This window comes from Phacochoerus africanus, chromosome 13 (genome assembly GCF_016906955.1).
Source record: "Phacochoerus africanus isolate WHEZ1 chromosome 13, ROS_Pafr_v1, whole genome shotgun sequence".
Classification (NCBI taxonomy): Eukaryota; Metazoa; Chordata; class Mammalia; order Artiodactyla; family Suidae; genus Phacochoerus; species Phacochoerus africanus.
In genome coordinates, this window is record NC_062556.1 from 41,463,788 (window position 1) to 41,483,852 (window position 20,065).

Here is a 20,065-nt window from a genome sequence, read left to right on the forward strand (position 1 = left end):
TCTTGACTACTGTATAGAGTGCAACAATGAACACTGAAGTACACGTGTCTTTTCAAGTCATGGTTTTCTCTGGACAGATGCCCAAGCTAGGGATTGCTGGATCAAATGGTAATTCTATTTTTAGTTTTCTGAGGAATGTCCATACTGTTTTCCACAGTGGTTGTACCAATTTACATTCCCACAAACAGTGTAATAGGGTTCCTTTTTCTCCACACCCTCTCCAACACTTACTCTTTGTAGACATTTTGATGGTGGCCATTCTGGCTGGTGTAAGGTGGTGCCTCATAGCGGTTTTGATTTTCATTTGTTTAATAAAGAGTGATGTTGAACATCTGTTCATTTGTTTTTTAGCCATTTGCATGTCTTCTTTGGAGAATTGTCTGTTTAGATCTTATGCCATTTATTGATGGGGTTGTTCTTTTTTTTGGTATTGAGCAGTAGGAGGTGTTTATAAATTTTGGAGATGAATCCCTTGTCAGTTGTTTCATTTGCAAATATGTTCTCCCATTCTGTGGGTTTTCTTTTCATTATATTTAGGGTTTCCTTTGCTGTGCAGAAAATTTTAAGTTTAATTAAGTTCCATTGGATAATTTTTGTTTTTATCGTCATTACTCTCAGAGGTGGGTCTGAGAAGATGTTGATGTGGTTTATGTTGGAGAGTGTTTGGCCTGTGTTTTCCTCCAAGAGCTTTGTAGTATCTGGTCTTATATCTAGGTCTTTAATCCATTTTGAGTTTATTTTTGTGTATGGTGTTAGGAAGAGTTCTAATTTCATTTTTTACATTTGGCTGTCCAGTTTTCCCAGCACCACTTATTGAAAAGGCTATCTTTTTTCCATTGTATAGTCTTGCCTCCTTTGTCATAGATTAGTTGACTATAGCTGCATGGGATTAATTCTGGGCTTTCTATCCTGTTCCACTGATGTATAGTTCTGTCTTTGTGTTAGTACCATATGGTTTTAATGATTGCAGCTTTGTAGTATACTCTGAGGTCAGGAAGCCTGATTCTTCCAACTCCATTTTTCTTTTTCAGGATGTCTTTGGCTATTGTGGGTCTTTTGTGCTTCCAAACAAACTTTGAAATATTTTGTTCAAGTTCTGTGAAAAATGTCCTTGGTAATTTGATTGGGATTTCATTGAATCTATAGATTGCCTTGGGTAGTATATTCATTTTGATAATATTGACTCTTCCAATCTAAGAGCGTGGTATGTCTTTCCATCTGTTTGTGTTATCTTTGATTTCTTTCATCAGTGTCTTATAGTTTTCAGAATACAGTTCTTTTGTCTCTTTAGGTAGGTTTATTCCTAGATATTTTATTCTTTTGGATGTGATGGTAAATGAGATTGCTTTCCTAATTTCTCTTTCTGATCTTTCCTTGTTAGTATATAGAAGTGGCATTGATTTCTATATTCATTTTGTAGCCTGTGACTTTGCAAAATTCACTGATGAGCTCTAACAGTTTTCTGGTAGAGTTTTGGGATTCTCTAGGTATAGTATCATATCACCTGCAAATAGTGATAATTTTACTTCTTCCTTTCAAATTTGGATTCCTTTTATTTCTTTTACTTTTCTGATTGTCATGGCTAGAACTTCCAAAACTATGTTGAAGAGTAATGGCAAGAGCAGACATCCTTGTCTTGTTCCTGATCTCGGTGGGAATTCTTTCAGCTTTTCACCATTGAGAATGATGTTAGCTGGGGGGTTGTCATATATGGTCTTTATTATGTTTAGTGAGGGTCCCTCTATGCCCACTTTCTAAAAGTTTTTTTATCATCAATGGGTGTTGGATTTTCTGCTTACAGAAGTTCCTTTAGTATTTGTTGTAAAGCTGGTTTGGTGTTGCTGAATTGTCTTAGCTTTTGCTTATCTGTGAACATTTTGATTTCTCCTTCAAATCTGAATGAGAGCCTTGTTGGGTAAAGTGATATTGGTTGAGGTTTTTTTTTCCTTTCATCATGTTAAGTATATCATGCCACTCCCTTCTAGCCTGCAGAGTTTTTGCTATAAAATCTGCCTGTAACCTTATTGGGATTCCCTTGTATGCTTTTTGTTTCTTTTCCCTAGCTGTTTTCAATATTTTCTCTTTGTATTTAATTTTGGTTAGTTTGATCAATATGTGTCTTGGAGTGTTCCTCCTTGGGTTTATTTTTTTATGGTACTCATTTTGCTTCCTCAATTTGAGTGAGTGGTTCCTTTCCCATGTTAGGGAAGTTTTCAGCTATTATCTCCTCAAATTTTTTTTGTTCCTTTCTCTCTGTCTTCTCCTTCTGGTACTCCTATAATACAGATATTGGTGCCTTTAATATTGTCCCAGAGTTCTCTGCAACTCTCTTCATTTCTTTTCAATCTTTTTTCTCTTTTCTATTCCACATCAGATATTTCCTCTAGTCTGTCCTCCACCTTACTTATTTGTTCTTCTACCTCCTGTATTCTGCTGTTGGTTGCTTCTAATGAGTTCTTTTTGTTGTTGTTGTTATTGTTTCAGTTATTGTATTTTGCATCTCTCCTAGTTTAAGTTTTAAATCCTGTATTTCTTTGCTCAGTGTTTCCTGTGAATTATCCATCTTTGCCACCCATTTATTTCCAATGTCTTGCATCATCTTCAGCATCAACAGTCTAAAGTCTTTTTCCTAGAGGCTGATAATCTCCTGATTACTTAGCTGTTTTTCTGGAGTTTTTCTTTCTCTCTTTTCTGAGTTATAGTTCTCTGTATTTTCATTTTTATAGGTTTTTGGTGTGGTGTCCTTTTTGCAGGCAATAGAGTTGTAGCCTTTCTTAGTTCTGGTGTCTGCCTCCCTTGTGGCTGAATTTGGTTTGGAGGCTTGCTGTAGGCTGCCTGATGGAAGGGACTAGTGCCTGCCCACTGGTAGGTGGGGCTGATTCCTATCCCTCTGGTTGGTGGGGCTTTATCTCTGGGTGAGATTGAGGTGGCTGCATGCCCAGGCGTTCTTTAGGCAGCCTGTTTACTGTGATCCCACCTGTATTATTGCTTGGCCTGGGGCTTCTCAGCACTGATGAGTAGAGCCAGATTTTCCTAAAATGGCCACCTGCAGAGAAACACGCACTGATAATTATTCCCAAGATCTTTGCCTCCAATGTCCTTCCCCCATGATGAGCCACAGTCACCCCCTGTTTTCTCAGGAGATACTCCAAGGACTGAAGTCAAGTCCAACCCAGATTCCTATGGAGACTTCACTTTGCCCTAGGAACCAGTGCACATGAAAATCTGTGTTCACCTTTCAAGAATGTGGTCTCCATTTTCCCCAGTACTTTGGAGCTCCTGTGCACAAGCCCCACTGGCCTTCAGTGTCAGATGCTCTGGGAGCTCTTTCTCCCAATGCCAGATCCCCAAGCATGGGGATTTGACATGGGGTTCAGAACTCTCACTTCAGTAGGTGAGTCTCTGTGATACAGTTACTTTCCAGTCTGTGGGCTTCCCACTTGGGAAGTGTGAGATTGCTTATATTGTGTAATCATCCCTCCTACCTCTTGATGTGGCCTCCTCTTTGTCTACTGGGGTAGGATATCTTTTTGAAAGTTTCCAGTCCATTTGGTTGAAGGTTGCTCAGCATTTGGTTGTAATTTTGTTGTTTTTATGAGAGAAGTTGAGCTCCAGTCCTTCTATTCTGCCATTTTAATCCTGTCTTCTCCAGAGGCAGATCTTTTAAGATGCTTTCTATGTCCTTTTGATATGTCCCCAAGAAAATTCAATTATGGCCCTGATCCTGAGCAAAAGAGGAAGCATGGGATTTTTAAATATTTTTTGTTTGTTTGCTCTGCACCTGACAATCTATTTTTGTAATTTTTTTTCCTTTTAGTAGGAAGTGGATTTTAAATATCACAGTTTCAGAGTTCCCTTGTAGTACAACAGGTTAAAGACCCAGCCATTGTCAATGCAGCAGCTTGGGCCTCTACTTTGGTGTGGGTTCATTCTCTGGCCCAGGAACTTCCATATGATCTGGGCATAGCCAAAAATACATGCATGCTCACATACATACATTCATTCATACATACATATCACAAATTCAATGCTTCATGTATTTATTGCTATTAAACTATTACTGCTTTTAGGCCTTTTATGAATAGTGCAGGAAAAATGTGCATGCATTTGTGTCTGTATATTGATTACACACATACACAAATATCACTAGTCAATATAATTTAAATTCTTTATTTTCCTTTCACCAGTACACTTACTATATTGCTTTTGTATTCTTTGTTGTTATATATGTTACCTCTTTCTTCTATTACTGAATGTTGTAATCACTATTGACAGTAAAATAACTATATGTTAAATTTATTCTACAAGAAAACTTAAATAGTTTTAAAACCAAATATAATTATTCACAGTGTATACTACTGATAATAAGATTATTGAAACCAATTGAAGATATTTAGTAGTTCTTTTCTTAGATAAATCACTGAATATATACATTAAAGTACTGTTTTTATACCCCATTAAGAAATTATTTTCCCTGTGTGTTTGGCCATTAACTTAGTATAAATTAGGTTAAACAGTTTTATAATTTAGGGGTTAATGTGTGTGGTTTAATTTTACCCTGTACATTTTGATTATGCAAAAATACTTAAATCATTCAAAAATGAAAGACATAACAAAATTCAGGTCTCAATTAAATGTCCAACGCTTCTACTAAGTTAATATCAATTACTTTTTTCTATTTTTGGATTGTACTGACAGTGTTTATACCCATGTGAGCACCTATGTGTATTTATTTCTACCAATTCTCATAAAACTCTCATGCTGTAAGCACTGCTTATCATCCTGCATTTCTGTCTAATAATATAGTTAATGATCGCTTCTTATTCTTGTTCATTTTTACACTTGCATAGCACTCTACTTTGTTCATTGCATTTTTTTCTGAGAGTTTTGTGAGCTGCTTTTAGCCTTTTTTTTTTTGGCTTTTTTGGGCCACACATGAAGCATATGGAAGTTCCTAGGCTAGGGGCTGAATCAGAGCTACAGTTGTCAGCCTATGCCACAGCCATAGCTATGCTAGGTCTGACCTGTTTCTGTGACTACAGCTCACAGCAACACCAGATACTTAACCCACTGACCAAGGCCAGGGATCAGACCTAGATCCTCATGGATACTACTCAGATTATTTATCACTGAGCCACAATGGGAACTCCCAGTCATTGTTTATTTCAGTAGTGCTACTATGAATAATTTTATATGTATATTACTCAATATATTATCGTTTTTAAAAATAAATTTCCAAAACTAAGATTACCAGATTGAAGGGAAATACACATGTAATTTCACTAGATATCGCTAAATATTCCTGTGAAAAAAAAATCTTACTGTTTTTTAAGTCAGCATATCCAAAAGGTATGTTATTGCCAAACTGTGAACTGTTCTATAGATAGGAAATTGTGTCTTAGTGAATTATGAATATGCATTCTTTATCATGAGTGATATTGGCCATTTTTCCCATAGTCATTTGCATTGATTTCCTGAGAACTAGTAGTTTATAAATTTCAAAGATTTTTCAATTATCTGACTGTTTTTCTCCTGAATTTTTATATCTTCGGATACTAGTTCTCTGCAAATTATAAAATTATTGAATTTTGTATTTTTTCTTTAGTTTGTAATTTGTCTTCTCAGTTTTATAATGATCAAACCAGTATGCTCAAAACAGAAACACTAGATATTTTCATATAATAAAATATATAGTAACAGGTAAAATGTTGCTGTATTATGGTAAAATGTGTTCTAACTCTCCAAGCCAGCAGAAATTGTATGCTCAATTTAGTAAACTTATTTGATATGGATATTTTTAATATGAATCTTAAGAGAACAAGTTCTTTATGAAATCAAATTTAATTCTAGGTTAACAGGTTTTTTCTTCTTTGATTGCTTTTATTTTATATCAGTTCTTATAACCAAAAAGTGAGAAAATGCATGACTTAGTATGTTTTTGAATTCTGTTCTAACAAATGACTACAAAATTATTGGCTCAAATTCAAGCAAATTTATTTTCTGTCATTTCTCCAGGATAGAGGTACAACAAATGTCTCATTGGGTTAAAGTCAATGTGGAAGCTAGACTACATTTTTTTGGCAGGGGAGGCTCTATTTGAAAATTCCTTTCCTTCTTATTTACAACTTCTAGATCTGCCCCATATTCCTGAGCTTTTGGCCCCCTTTCTCCATCTTCGAAACCAGGAGCATTGCATCTCTAACCAATCTTCCATTATCATTCTTCCCCTGACCACAGTTAGGAACAATTCTCTGGTTGCAAGGACTTATAATTAGCTCAGCTCACAGAAATTCTAGGTTCATCTTCTCATCTGCAATGTCCCTTTCACTACATAAGCTAACATATTCATATATCTCAGGGATGAAGGTACAGACATTTTTGTGTGGGAGTGGCATTATTCTGCATACCATAACATCTAATTGTAATTATATTTCCAATTGACCTAACAAGCCAAATTTATTAGGTCAATTGTTTGTTAATTTGATCATCATACTTAGGGAATTTATTCATTCTTTGAGTTATACACATACTCAAATATTCTTCTTGTGAAATAGAAAGATAGATTATGCCTAAATCCATATTTTACTCAATTACCAACCTCTTCTTCAACATGTACTCCTTTTTGTACCTAATATTCACTTAAGAGTATTTCCCTTATATAACAGTTTTAATCACTCTTTAAAGTTTAAGTATTTAAAAATTTATAAACCATGCACTATATTTATTTATAACACATAAGTATGTACATTACACTCACTTTTCATGTACCATGAGTGTAATTATTTAAGCACTATGGTATTTTCTTTCTCTTCTCTTCTCTGCATGGATAATTTAAGTGTGACTTGATTATTTCACAACCTTGACAGCTCTGGTTTTCTATACTAGTAAATACAAAATACTCTTAGAAATGAGGTTGAAGTTAATTTATTTTCCATTTAATTTACAAGTGTAAATTCTTTCAGTCATAAATAATGTACCACTGAGGCTTAATTTCATAAAATACAACACATGAGTACAATTACATGTGAAGAGATAAAGTTATAAGTATCTTAAATTATTAAGGGATTGTCAGATGGTGGTAGAAATCTAAATTTGGAAATTAGGTTGTTCTATTGTTATTTGACCTATTATCTCCAGCATTAGTTCATTTTCCGTCTGGCTTTCATTCCTAGACCCACATCTTAAAATAGGGGAAGAAAAGTTACACTGACAAGTTTGGGGATGATTACAATATGAATATAAAATATGCATTTTCTGAAGTCAAGAAAATAAACAGCATGGGTTTTAGTTAAAATTGAGAAAAGTTTGGCTTTGTGTAACTAACATCAGTAGTAAAAATGATAATAAAACCACAACAACATATGTGAAAAACTGCAAAGGAATTTGAATCCTCTTCTGATCTCTGTAATGTAATTAAGCTAGGGGTTGGTGAGTGGGCTTGAGAATTTTAAGCAGATGGCTTCCAGAGAACAATGAAAGGATTTTTGGCATAAAATACTCTATCTCTTTCCTTGCCCTCGTGTTGGCACACAACATGGCAGACTTCATAATGACATTAAGGTCACAGAATTTTGGTCTAATACTGAGGACCAATAAAATTATATGCCAATGAGTTTATCTTCAAATTTCACTCCTTTGATATTTAGATCTCAAAATATCCAGGGGTGATGGATGACTACAAAGAGCAGTATCTTTTTAAAATGTAGCTTTTCCTAAACAAATAAAAGTTAAAGTATGCACTAAGTGGTTATCTTTGATGCAGTAGAAAAAAGATTATCTGGTTCTTTGGTACCCGGCTTTTTGTTGGCTTCACATCTTTGTTTTCCTGAAAATCACTTGAAGTAAATCAAATTAGAGTCTGCCTTCCTGCCCTTCTCCAATATCCTTCAACAAAAGAACAGTTAATACCTTCACTAGAAAATTTACTTCAAGACTGAAATAATAAAATACCTTCAAACAGAAATGTGCAAATAATTGACACTATACTCTATCCAAACTAAAACTGTTGGAGCAGATATATTAAAAAAAATTAAATATATTTTAGAAAATAGCAACATGTATAGATGTATAATGTTTCAAAATTCCATTATGTTTGAAGTTTCAAATGAAAGATAAGTTAAAACCTACTCTAGACATGTTTAAATAAAATTTAAAAACATTATAATTTGCATTATAATACAAACTTTTTGATCTTCCAGAGAAAAACAAATGGTGATATAAAAAAGGAAAATGTCTAGTTAGATTCAAATGTTTTAATTGAAATAGAAAATGATGTAAAAAAATGTATAGTAGTGTGTCTATAAAGGAAAATGATTAGAGATTAGATTTCTATCTCCCACCATTTTTATTTAAGTATTATAAATATTTTCAGAGATCTATTAACAACATTGTGCTATATAAATTTCCCCATTAAAACATAAAAAATGAGAACTTATATCTCTAAAATACTATATCATATTAACCATATAAAATCTAATCTATATTAACATAAGTTGGCTGGCCAGTGAAGAAGAGGACAAGAGATAGGAATTTACTGAAATATTGTTTCTTCTGGAGAAGATATATATGATTACAAATGAGATATAAAGATCAGTTAAAGAGAAACACATGGGTCTTAATTTAAGAATTGCATTTCATAATGACTATATTATGGATATCTTTTAAAACATGAAGAATATATGTTATATATTAACATATATTAGCTGTTATTAACTAATAGATGTTAATATAAATAGGTTGAGTTCACAAGTCATAATCACAAATGGCATTATATAATATGAAAAATATGTTCTTTATAAAAATAAATTAAAAATGATAAATTGAAAGAGCTCTCATTGTGGCTCAGTGGATTAAGGACCTGACTAGCATCCATGAGGATGCTGTTTCAATCCCTGACCTCACTCAGTGGGTTAAGCATCTGGCATTGTCACAAGCCATGGAATAGGTCACAGATGTGGCTCTGATCTGGCACTACTGTGGCTGTGATGTAGGCTGGCAGCTGAAGCTCTGATTCTACCCTAGCCTGAGAACTTCCATATGACACAGGTCTGGACCTAAAAGAAAACAAAAGAAAAAAAGAAAATAAAAAAACTGAAAACAAGCCTTATTATTCAAAATAAATTTATTAAGATACGATGTATCTCTGATCTCAAAAAATTCTTGGGAATCAATATTAACATTATATATATATGATGGAATATAATTTAAGGAGTGAAAACTCAAAGTAATCATGTATGATAAAGAAGAATAGAGAAATAATGTCTATTATAAATATACATATGTAACTATAAAAATAGCCTCAAAACATAAATGCAACAGCTGAAAAAATTAAAAAAATACTAAAGGGGTTCAGAATATGCCTCACCAAGATATGCCACTTTTATATGTGGATTACCTTGAGCTGAATATTGGACACGCCAAAAGACTCAGGAAGAGATTATACCTTCCCCTCAACCACCTAAAATAATTTAGATAGGAAGCTTGACTAGGAGAGAGAGTTATTACCAGAGATAACTTTTATCTGAATGACCTATCTGTATGACAGGGCAAACACCTAATTATGAAACATCTGCTCTTCTTATTCTCCTATGAATTATCCTCTTACCCTTTGAAGCCCCTGGCCCCTATTCCATTCCTCAGCTTAGAATGGCATATAAGCCTCAACTGTCCAACTTGCCTTTGTCTGTCATATTCTTATGGACTCCCATATGTATGTAATTAAATTTGTTTTTCTTTCCTCCTGTTAATCTGTCATATGTCTATTTAATTAATAAACAGACAAAAGAACTTAAAAGGTAGAAGAAAATATTTCCTTCGCTATAATACATACGTCAACATTCGTAGCAGAATATTTTGATTCATCCTGTCAAGTCTGATAGCTGAGGATAGTTTAGGATGTCAGGTCCCTCTGCATTATCTCTTGATTCCCACCCATATGCAACAAAGATTTGGAGGTGCAGGCAGTCTGGCCAAGTGTTGTTCCAGCTGGGAAGTATTACAGCAACACCAGGATGGAGCCAGTGGTCTCGATGCACAAGGATGGAGGCAGGAGGTCTCTCTTAGAAGGAGCATTATGTTCAGGACTAGGTGACTCTGGATGCAACCAAGGCTTAGTTTGAAAGTTACAGCTCTCTCATAGGGTGGTCTTAATGGCCCAGTCCCCATCCATCTGCCCAAGTGAAAAGACACTCCCACCACTGGTTGCCTATTGATCACAATCAAGTGTCATGTTTGTAGCAGTGTACAGCAGGTTTTATTTATGCCCTCAGAGAGAATGGGCCGTCCTGGAGTAGGGACTGGCTCTGGCTGCAACTGGGTCTTTCCTTATAACTCCATACAGTAGATGTGTTTGGAGACCCCAATTCTCCTTCCCCACACCCAGTAATTTTCCTGTCCCAGCCCCCCTGTGCCATGCCTAAGGGGTGAGTGTTTTTTGATATCTGTATGGGGAGTGCTTTTTGATTCTGATTGATTCCAGGTGGGGATGCCTTATTTGCATAGGGAACAGGTTATATACTAGCAGCTTGAGGAATGGCTGACATTCCTACCCTATAGTAGGAGCGAGCAGCCAGGCCTGTTCAAGGTGGGGGAAGGGGCATTACAATGGGAAATGGCCAGAGGCTTTGAGGTTCCATTTCTTGAAGAGGACTTGAAGACTCTAACAATCCACCTCAGAAATGGATAGATTCACAACAAAAAATAAGCGGTGATGTTAAAAACATCAACAATATAATTTTAAAGGTAAAGATAACATCACAAATTAAAAACAAATAACCAACAGAGAATATTTTCTTCTTAAGCATTGTGGGAAAATATAACAGCAAAATCTTCGAACAGGTAAGAAAGCACTCATTATTCAGTAAACATTAAAACAGAATGTGATGCACATCACACGAAATCCTCTCAGAGTTTCCAAAGACAGAAATAAATCTCATGGTTTCCTACAGCAGTTACATTCAACCCATCACAGACATGTTTCCAGATAAGCAATAAATAGTTCCAAAGTAAGAGAACTTGGAGGCACCTTTTCTCACATATAGTTCATCCAAAATTCACCTGGTAACTTGGATAACTATTTGTGTTTGCTAGTTGGCCTTACCCAGATAAGAAATTAACTTCTCATTTGTTTATGACAGGAAGTAATTTTGCAACTTGGAATTATATGCCCAAGAAAGGTTCTTCCTACCCACCAACAGAAAGGGAAATATATGAGTGTAGTACTCCTTGATATTAACATTTCTTTGAGTTTCTGAGACAGCCATTCCTTGCTCTTAAAGCTGACAAAATGTCTATCTCATTTTCAAAGGGGTTTATGTACATTTAAAAGAGAGAAGTACTTAGAATTACACATTTTCTAAATAAATACTCTGACCAAAAAAGGAAGAAAGGGGAAGCTTTTTCCCTATTTTCTACAGGGAGAATTAAACTTCTATTTCTAAATTTTTATTTGTCCTTAATGGTGTATAGATTTTTTTATACAAATAGAACATATTCATTATTTATTAGGGTTTGAAAATAAGCTCAAGTAATTCAAATAATCTCTATCATTTGATTAAACTATGTTATTTCCAAAGAATGAATTGTAATAGTAGATTAATAACAAGGAATACCTGAAAATGTTCTATATTTTGGAAGTTAAATTATACAATTTTAAGTAATATTTGGGCAAAAGAAATAAAAGAGGACATAGTAAAATTGTTAAATGATAAATAGTAAAGCTGTAAAGAACAGAGAACTATAGTGGCAGGATTGTATGAGTTGAAATTTGGGAGACACAGATTCCGTAAAATTGAAATAGTGTTCCATGGAAGAACCAGCAACTAATGAAGGCAAAAGGCTCATCATAAGGTAGCTCAAGGATATGATGGATCCTGATGCAAGAAAGGAAATATTTGTCTTTAAGGGATAGACTATCACAATGAGGCAGAATAATAACTCATGTAATCAGTGTAGGAGCGTGAAATTTGATGCATTCTTTGACATGGTATTTATTAACATTTGTGGTTTAAAGGCTCCAGAGAGTAATGTCCCAACAGGCCTTGTTTACCATAGGAAGTGTAGTTATGCCCACTTGTACCCTAATACTTAACCTATTCCTTAACTGATAGAAAAGGAATGAGAGGAATGGTTACTCAGTCTAAGGGAAGAGAAGGGCAGAGAAACCATAAAACTTATGGTATATTTCCACCCCTAAGACCCATATTGGACAAGGACTGATAGAGGTAACTGGGCAAGGCCAATGGGAGAAAACAACATATTTCTGTACCCCACATTTTACCCCCATCTTTAAGAGATAAAAACCCCTATAGGACAATAGAGAGGGGGGCTCTTCTCCCTCTCCTATCAGCCCTGAGAGCTATTTGATTTCCTGTACTAAAGACTTTGCTTGCTTGCTGCCTGTGTATTCATGATGTTCATTCTTTAGTTGCATGAACAAGAACCCAGATCCTGGTAACATCTTTCTGGCATCAACAAGTTATTTTAAGGTAAAAGTTCCATAAAGATTTTGAGTTTCTAGAACACTAGGCAGCTGTTCTGGAGAAGAAGTGGTCAAATTTTAGATTCCATCTATGCATGAGTTGTTACTGAATTGATCATATAGACACATTCCTGGGTCTTAGCCAGGGAATTTCCTTTTCTGTTTAGATCCACCAAAACAAAACTAATGCTGAAACTGGCATTCTTTATTCAATGGCCAAAGAACAGAGAGGTAGGAAGCTAGTTCACATATCAATTCTCAACCCAATTGGGACAGATATACCAAATATATAGACTGTCATGCTAAAATGGAGGAATTGAGAAAGAGTGGGAGGAATAATCATGACATCCCAGAACAGAGGTGTGGTTTGGACCTAGAACTGAAGCAACACTCCATTTCAGTACCCGTATAGGCTTTTCTAGTTGTTGTCAACTGCTGTGTCTGCTGGTGGTTGTGTCATTCAGCAAGCTAATGCATTACAATTATTTTATAATGAAGTTCAAAGTCTACTCTCTAGGGCCTAGTTGGTTCTAACCAGTTTGTGCAGCTTCCTCCTGAAACTTAAGTAAGAGTAATTGGTTTCCATTCAAGGGAGGGGCAGGGGTATTATTCTGGGACAACAGCCTTGGTAACTAAGCCACCGCTGCTCAGAGGCCTTCCAGATCCATTTTAAGGAATTTTCTTAGCAATACCAACTCCATTTTGATTTTCTTTTTACAAAGTTAAAAAGTAGATTAGGAAAAGCTTATAAGTGATTGATAACAGCCTACAAACAAAGACAGGTGTGACCCAGCTTTGGCAAAAATATTAATTAACTTTACATTTTTATATTAAGTAAAACATTTTAAAAAATGTTTTGAACTTAACTAAAAAAAGTAATAAAGCAATAGAGTAATCCATGAGAAAAAAATACTAATATTACATATAAAAGAGAATAATAACAAAAAAATATCGGAAATTCCCAAAGTGGCTCAGCAGTAATGAAACTATTATCTATGAGGATGTAGGTTTGATCCCTGGCCTCTCTCAGTTTGTTAAGTATCCAGCATTGCTGGGAGCCGTGGTGTAGATAACAGACAAGGCTCAGATCTGGTATTGCTGTGGCTGTGGTATAGGCTGATAGCTGCAGCTCTGATCCAATCCCTAGCCTGGGAACTTCCATATCCTCTAGGAGAGGCCCTGAAAACACCTCATACTAAGAATAATAATAACAAATATCAATAATTTGGAAATAAAACAAAACAGAACTCTGATAAAAGTAATGACATTGTCACATTATGCATGTTTACATATTATAGAGATATTACCTATGTTAAAAGTACACAATAAAAATGATAACTTACATGGTAGAATGTTAAATTAGGTGTGTTAAAATGCTTTGAACGACCTTCATTAATATTTTTGAAAATCTAGATTAAGTGGATTAATTCCTAGAAACATACAAAACAGTAAATAAGAAGAAATAGATAAATAATAATAGATAAATAAATATTAATATTAATTGACTGTAAGCAGTCTTTTAATAATAATAAACTGAAATTGTTTAACAAGGAAATATTATTAAACTTTTGGTCAATGTATTTTTCCTATCTTATTTTGGTGTTCTGAATATATATAACAAAACAAAACTGTAACCCAGCAGGGCCCTGTGGTTGCTCCTGGGCACACAGGATTCCTGTGTCCTCCATTTCTTGTTTTTAGGAAATAAGCTTCAGCCTCCATGACCTTCTGTGAGTTCCAAAGGTTAAGTTCAAACAGTTCCTGATCAGGGAAGGGAGGTGCAGAGGACAAGGAGGAACAGTCCAGAGAAAATAGTACAAACTTGGGGCAAGGTCCTGGTTCTTCTTCAAGGAATATACATAGCAGTATCCTTGAGTTCTTCTGCAGAACTACCCCCCCCCCCCAAAAAAAAGGAAGATGTTAATTACACAATGGAGTATTCTTCCTTCCAGAAAGGAGGACCACCAGAATTGGTCAATAAACACTAGCTTTGAGAAACAATGCAAGCTTGCCTCTACCCTGATCCTTGTCTATGGCCCTATTTTCCACTCCCCACACCATAGAGCCACCTCCTAATCTCTCCCAACGGGGCAGAGTCTTTAGGATATTCTCCTGTGTGACACTCCTTTGCCTGGCAAAGCTATTAAGTTATTTTTTTCTCTTTCTCCCAAAACTCTCTCTCTGCATTTCTGTTCAATACCAATGGACAGAGGCCAACTTTTGGCAACAAACTGAGTGGCTCTTTTGTTTTCACAATAGGTTCATTTCAATTTACTCAATTAGTTATTTCTGTCACAAATGGAAAACAAATTATCAGTTGTTTTAAATATAATACATAAGAAAAAGATGATCAATTTCTAAATGATATGCTAGAGTAATTACACAGTACAACTTTGAAAGGAATATATTTTAAGGTGGAAATCCAGATTTTATGAGGCTTAAGATATATATAACTTTTAGATCTTTTTCAAGAAAAAAAATGAGAAAAAAATATTTTAAATGAGCACATAAATCAAAATAATCACAAATTTTAAAAAGCAGAAAAATACCATACCTTCTTTACCTTTACATTTTTATTCCAAAATCATTTACAGTCATGTTTGTATTTTAGCATGGCCATTATTAATTCATTTAAAAATTTGCCGAGACCAGCTCAGTAGGATGGGGCTGAAGAATGGGTGCTATGGACCTTAAGGAAAAAAGTTAACATAAAACAAGACACAGGGACATTTATCTTAAATAAAGGTGCGAACCGGAGGACTCAAGGTCTCAGGGACCAAGAGCCCTGCCTCAAGAAACCACACTGCTTTTATTGTGCTCTTGAGGATTACCTCAAGAACTTATTTTATAAGTTCTTTTATTATTTTAAAAGTCACTTAGCTGATAGATGGTTAAACTTTTACTCTAAACTTTAGGCATTTGAGAATCATTAGCATTTGAGTTAGCTATCTATGCACAGCATTTCAGAGAATCCTCACTGTGTTTCCGCAAATGGCATGCCTATTTGTGGCAACCCTGTGTGCCTAGGTTTGCACCTTGGTTCTCTCTGCTAATGCATATTCTGCTAACGACCACTCATATACCACTTGGCCATGAGGTTCCTCTTTCTCTTATTGTTTAGAGGACATATCATGTCTGTGCAAATGGCATGCCAATCTGCACAGGTCCTGCGTGCCTAGACCAATGTATTATGTCCTTATTCAGCTGAGCCCACGAATAACCCATGCCTTTAGGTCTTTGTTCTTAAGCTTAAGTCGTTTACCATCACTGTGACTGTTTCTCAAGCAGGAAGACGGGACAAAGTAAGGAAGGACAAGATGGAGTTTTCAGCAAAGAGGCTAAGAAAATATTATAAAAACATGTCTTGCAACAAAAATTCACAGATGTTATTTAAACATATGTATATTTAACCTATGTGTTTTAAACATATATCATATGTGTTTTAAATGTCCCTCTATGACATCTGCCTACATATTTCCACATATTAGTGTAATCAAATTACTCTTTCATAGCCAGCATTTAATTATTAATGAATATATGTAGGCATTTTATCACTGAACACTTATATCTTCAGGCAGTTTTTCTGTGTCAATAGCAATCTACAGCACTTAATTTAGAACTGGTGACTTTGTCAGAACAAGTTGTGCCAGCTATGCTAAATTGTATTTGATATATTGAAATGCATAAACATGAGATTTCACATACAGACATACTGTTTGTTTATATTCATTTCCCTCTGCAAAGAAAGATACAGTCTAGTTACCATGATTCCTATTATAAAAGAAAATTTGACATATTTGTATTGTATACACTCTACTACCAAATATGTTTCTTACAAAGGAGAAATTCCATTTTAATTAGGAATCAATAAAAAATACTCTCCTTCTAGGATTTTATTCGTATATTGTAGAAAAAAAATCTGCCTACAAGTTTTTGGCTCTGTACATTTCATATCATGCAGGGCTGGATGACCCAGGTCATAGTCATTTGAATACCCCCCACTCCTTTGTGACATGATGCCAGATGAGACTTCACAGTGTGAAGACATTTCTATTGGAGAATGAGCAGCAAAATCTGAATGATGCGTAGAAATAATTAGTACCTACCGGCACAACAGTAGTATATCTGACTTCAAAAATAATTGTGATCCACATTAATACATCTATTAAACTCAAACTAAATATGACACCAAAAAGCTAGGTGTCCATCGGCTAGGTATGGTGGGGACTAGAGATCAGAAGCCATTCTGTGTGTTATTGTCTCTGTGTGGCCTAACATTTATTTATTAAACATTTGCTTTTCCATTTCTATGTGAATTGCCTTCTAACCTTCTGAAGTCCTAACCCACTATCCCCAAGCCTTTTGTTTTTAGCTGAAGATAGTATTTAAAATGAGAGTTTCAACCATTTTTGCAAGTTACTCAGTTTTCCTGAGTTTCTCTCATGCAATATATGAGATTAAACATTTCATTATTTTTCCTGCTAATCTGTTTCATGTCAGTTTAATTCTTAGACAATACAGAAGAACTTAGAAAGGTAGAGGAAAATTTCTTCCTCTTCAATAATATCATGTAGTTCTATATATTAGTTAGAAGCCATGGAAAAGACACATGGACAAAATGCATTTACACATAGATTAAAAAAAAAATAAAGAGCACATTATCAAAAGTTTACACATAAACCCATTACAATAATTACATATGTGAAGAAAATGAATGAGACAAAAACAGAATTTAAAATGAACTGATATAAGAGTTCCCATCATGGCACAGAAGAAACCAATCTGACTAGAAACCTTGAGGCTGTGGGTTTTATCCCTGGCCTCATTCAGTGGATTAAGGATTCACTGTTGCCATGAGCTGTGGTATAGGTTGCAGACATGGCTCAGATCTGGCATTGCTTTGGCTGTGGCTTGGGCCAACAGCTGTAGCTCTGATTAGACCTCTAACCTGGGAACCTCTGTATGCTGTGGGTGTAGCCACAAAAAGAAAAAAAAAAGAGCAGAAAAATGAACTGATATAGAAATAAACCATAAAGAGTACAGTGACAAAAATGTTCAGTGACCTGGTGCCAATGATTCAAAGAATTATCAGTTTGTGAGTGCTTAAAAAATATAGTCATTAAAAAAATAAACACATATAAACAATGAAAGATTCTTTAAAATATGTAAAGTGCTTTCATTATTGTCTCTCCACATCTTTTTTTGTGATAGAATAAAACATTTTTTAGCTTTATTCTTGCCTTCACAAAAAACTGCCGGATTTTTAAAACAGTGAAAAAAAGCCATGCAAAAGTTCAATAACAAAGCAATTTAAAATGGATTCCAAATAATTTGGAGTGATTAGTCTATTATGCATCCCATAGCATTTAAAGGAATCTTCATCATAAGATTTAGAAATCAGAAAACATTTCCCTGGAATTTAATTAATATTTTTATCATGCTGAAGAATAGTACTTAATACAAAGAATATTTAAATTTAAATTCCTAAATGTTATTTTTTTTTCTAGTTTTCCAGTCTCAAAATATCTCAGCAAATAAATAACCCCATAAATAATCTTTTGTACTGTCTTTTTGTGACTAGAAATCTTATAAACATCTTGAAAATAACAGTAAAGTAAGTGTATACCTTATGGTTATGGATTCTGATTATAAATAATTTATGTATCATTTCATGAATGTTTTGAAGTATATGACAAAATTAAAATTATATTTTGACAGGAAATATCCTTTTAAACTAGTACTGTCTTGTTTTAAATATTTTTGAAAATTAGAAAATTTATGAAAAGTAGATAAAGTATTTTAAACCACATTTTGTGAAACACATTTAAATTCCAGTTTAAGTAGACATAGAGAAATTTATTTAAAACTCTAAATGATAGATTTATACCTGAGTTTATTGTAACCTAAAGTTGGAAAAACAGATGTATTACTTATGAGTCTTAAATAACTTACCAAATAATATTTAAAAGCTTTACGAGGACTGGAACTAAATAGTGTTCAACACTCAATTAAAATGTATCCAAATTTATCTTATGTCAAACTTGAAATTGCAAATTCAAACTTAACTCCTTTCACATAGTAAGTTGAGATGTTTCTGTACACCTCTTTACTTGCATACTCTGCCAATACAATCTATGACTTAAAGATAATAATTTACATTTAGGCATTTTAACAAGAATTGTATTGGTTTAATTCATTTTGTGAAACTTTTCAGTGACAAATACTATACAGACATATTAATCATGATCATTTAAAAAACTGTTTTTAATGTGTGTGTTAAGTGCTTGGTATCAATTACATGTCTACTTTATGAAAACAAAAGGCTGATATGTATATATATATATATATATATATATACACACATACACAAACTCAAAAAATATTTTGGGACTCTCACTGCCCTAGGAATACACCCACCCTGCTGCTACCACAGCCAAATGCTCAGGGCAGTGCCCAGATGCTTGATCACTGTCCCTTCCCAGGACCCTACAACTAGGCTCAGCCTTTGCAGCACCTCCTGTGGATACTAAGGGGGGGGTGCTTCTTCTGTGGTCTGCAAGTGACAGGAGCCACCCACTGTGGTTATCTCTGACTCCAGAGGTGGGCATGGCTTGCCTACACTAGAGGTCAATGAACAGGTGTCACTTGCAGTCTCATTCACCTCAGAAGGCATCACAGAGGAGGGCATTGTGACTAAACACCAACTGTTGTTGCTCTCTCTCTCCTGGGAATATAGCTGCCCTGCCTCTGCTACTACCAAAGGTTCCAAGAAGTGGCCACATGCTTGATCACTGTCACTTCCCAAGATGCTTCAACTAGAAGCAGCATGGCAACACCTCCTGTGTGTGCTAAATGGCATGGAGTGCTTCTTGCATGGTCTACAGGTTGTGGGGGCAAACCATCACAGTTATCAATGACTCTAGAGGTGGGTGTGGCCCACTACCAGTAGGGGCCCTGAACAGGCACCGCTTGTGACCCCAATCACCTCAGAGGGCACCACAAATGAGGACATTGCAACCAAACACTGCCTGTTATTGCTCTTACTCCCCTGGGAACTCACACAGCCTGCTGCTGCCACTGCTAAACGCCCTGGGGACCTTGTAAATGTGTCTAAAGCTCATTACCACTCCCAGGACCCTGTCACCAGCAGTAGCCTGTGCAACCTGCCTTCAGGTCCTTGCTACTGTTAACAGCTCAGCAACAAGGCACTGATTACTAGACCTACCCATTGCCTCATTCTCCCTGGAAACACACTCAGCACCCTAGCCTGCTCACACTAGAGAGATAGAAAATATACAAACAACCACCACCAAAAAAAAAATAGTAACCACCACAAAATAAAAAGGGGTACTCTTGTACAGAGGCAGCCTCCCAAGGCTACAGTCCCTAAACTCACAGAAAAAGAAAAAGCAAGATGAAGCAAGCTCAGGAAACATTCCCAGTTAAAACAACAGGAAAATTCACCTGATGCAGCAAACAATGAAACAGACCTCTGTAGTCTGATTGACTAAGTTCAAAAGTGAGGTAGTGAAAATACTGAAGGAATTAAGACTGAATATCAAGGAATTAAGAGAGAATATGAAGAGT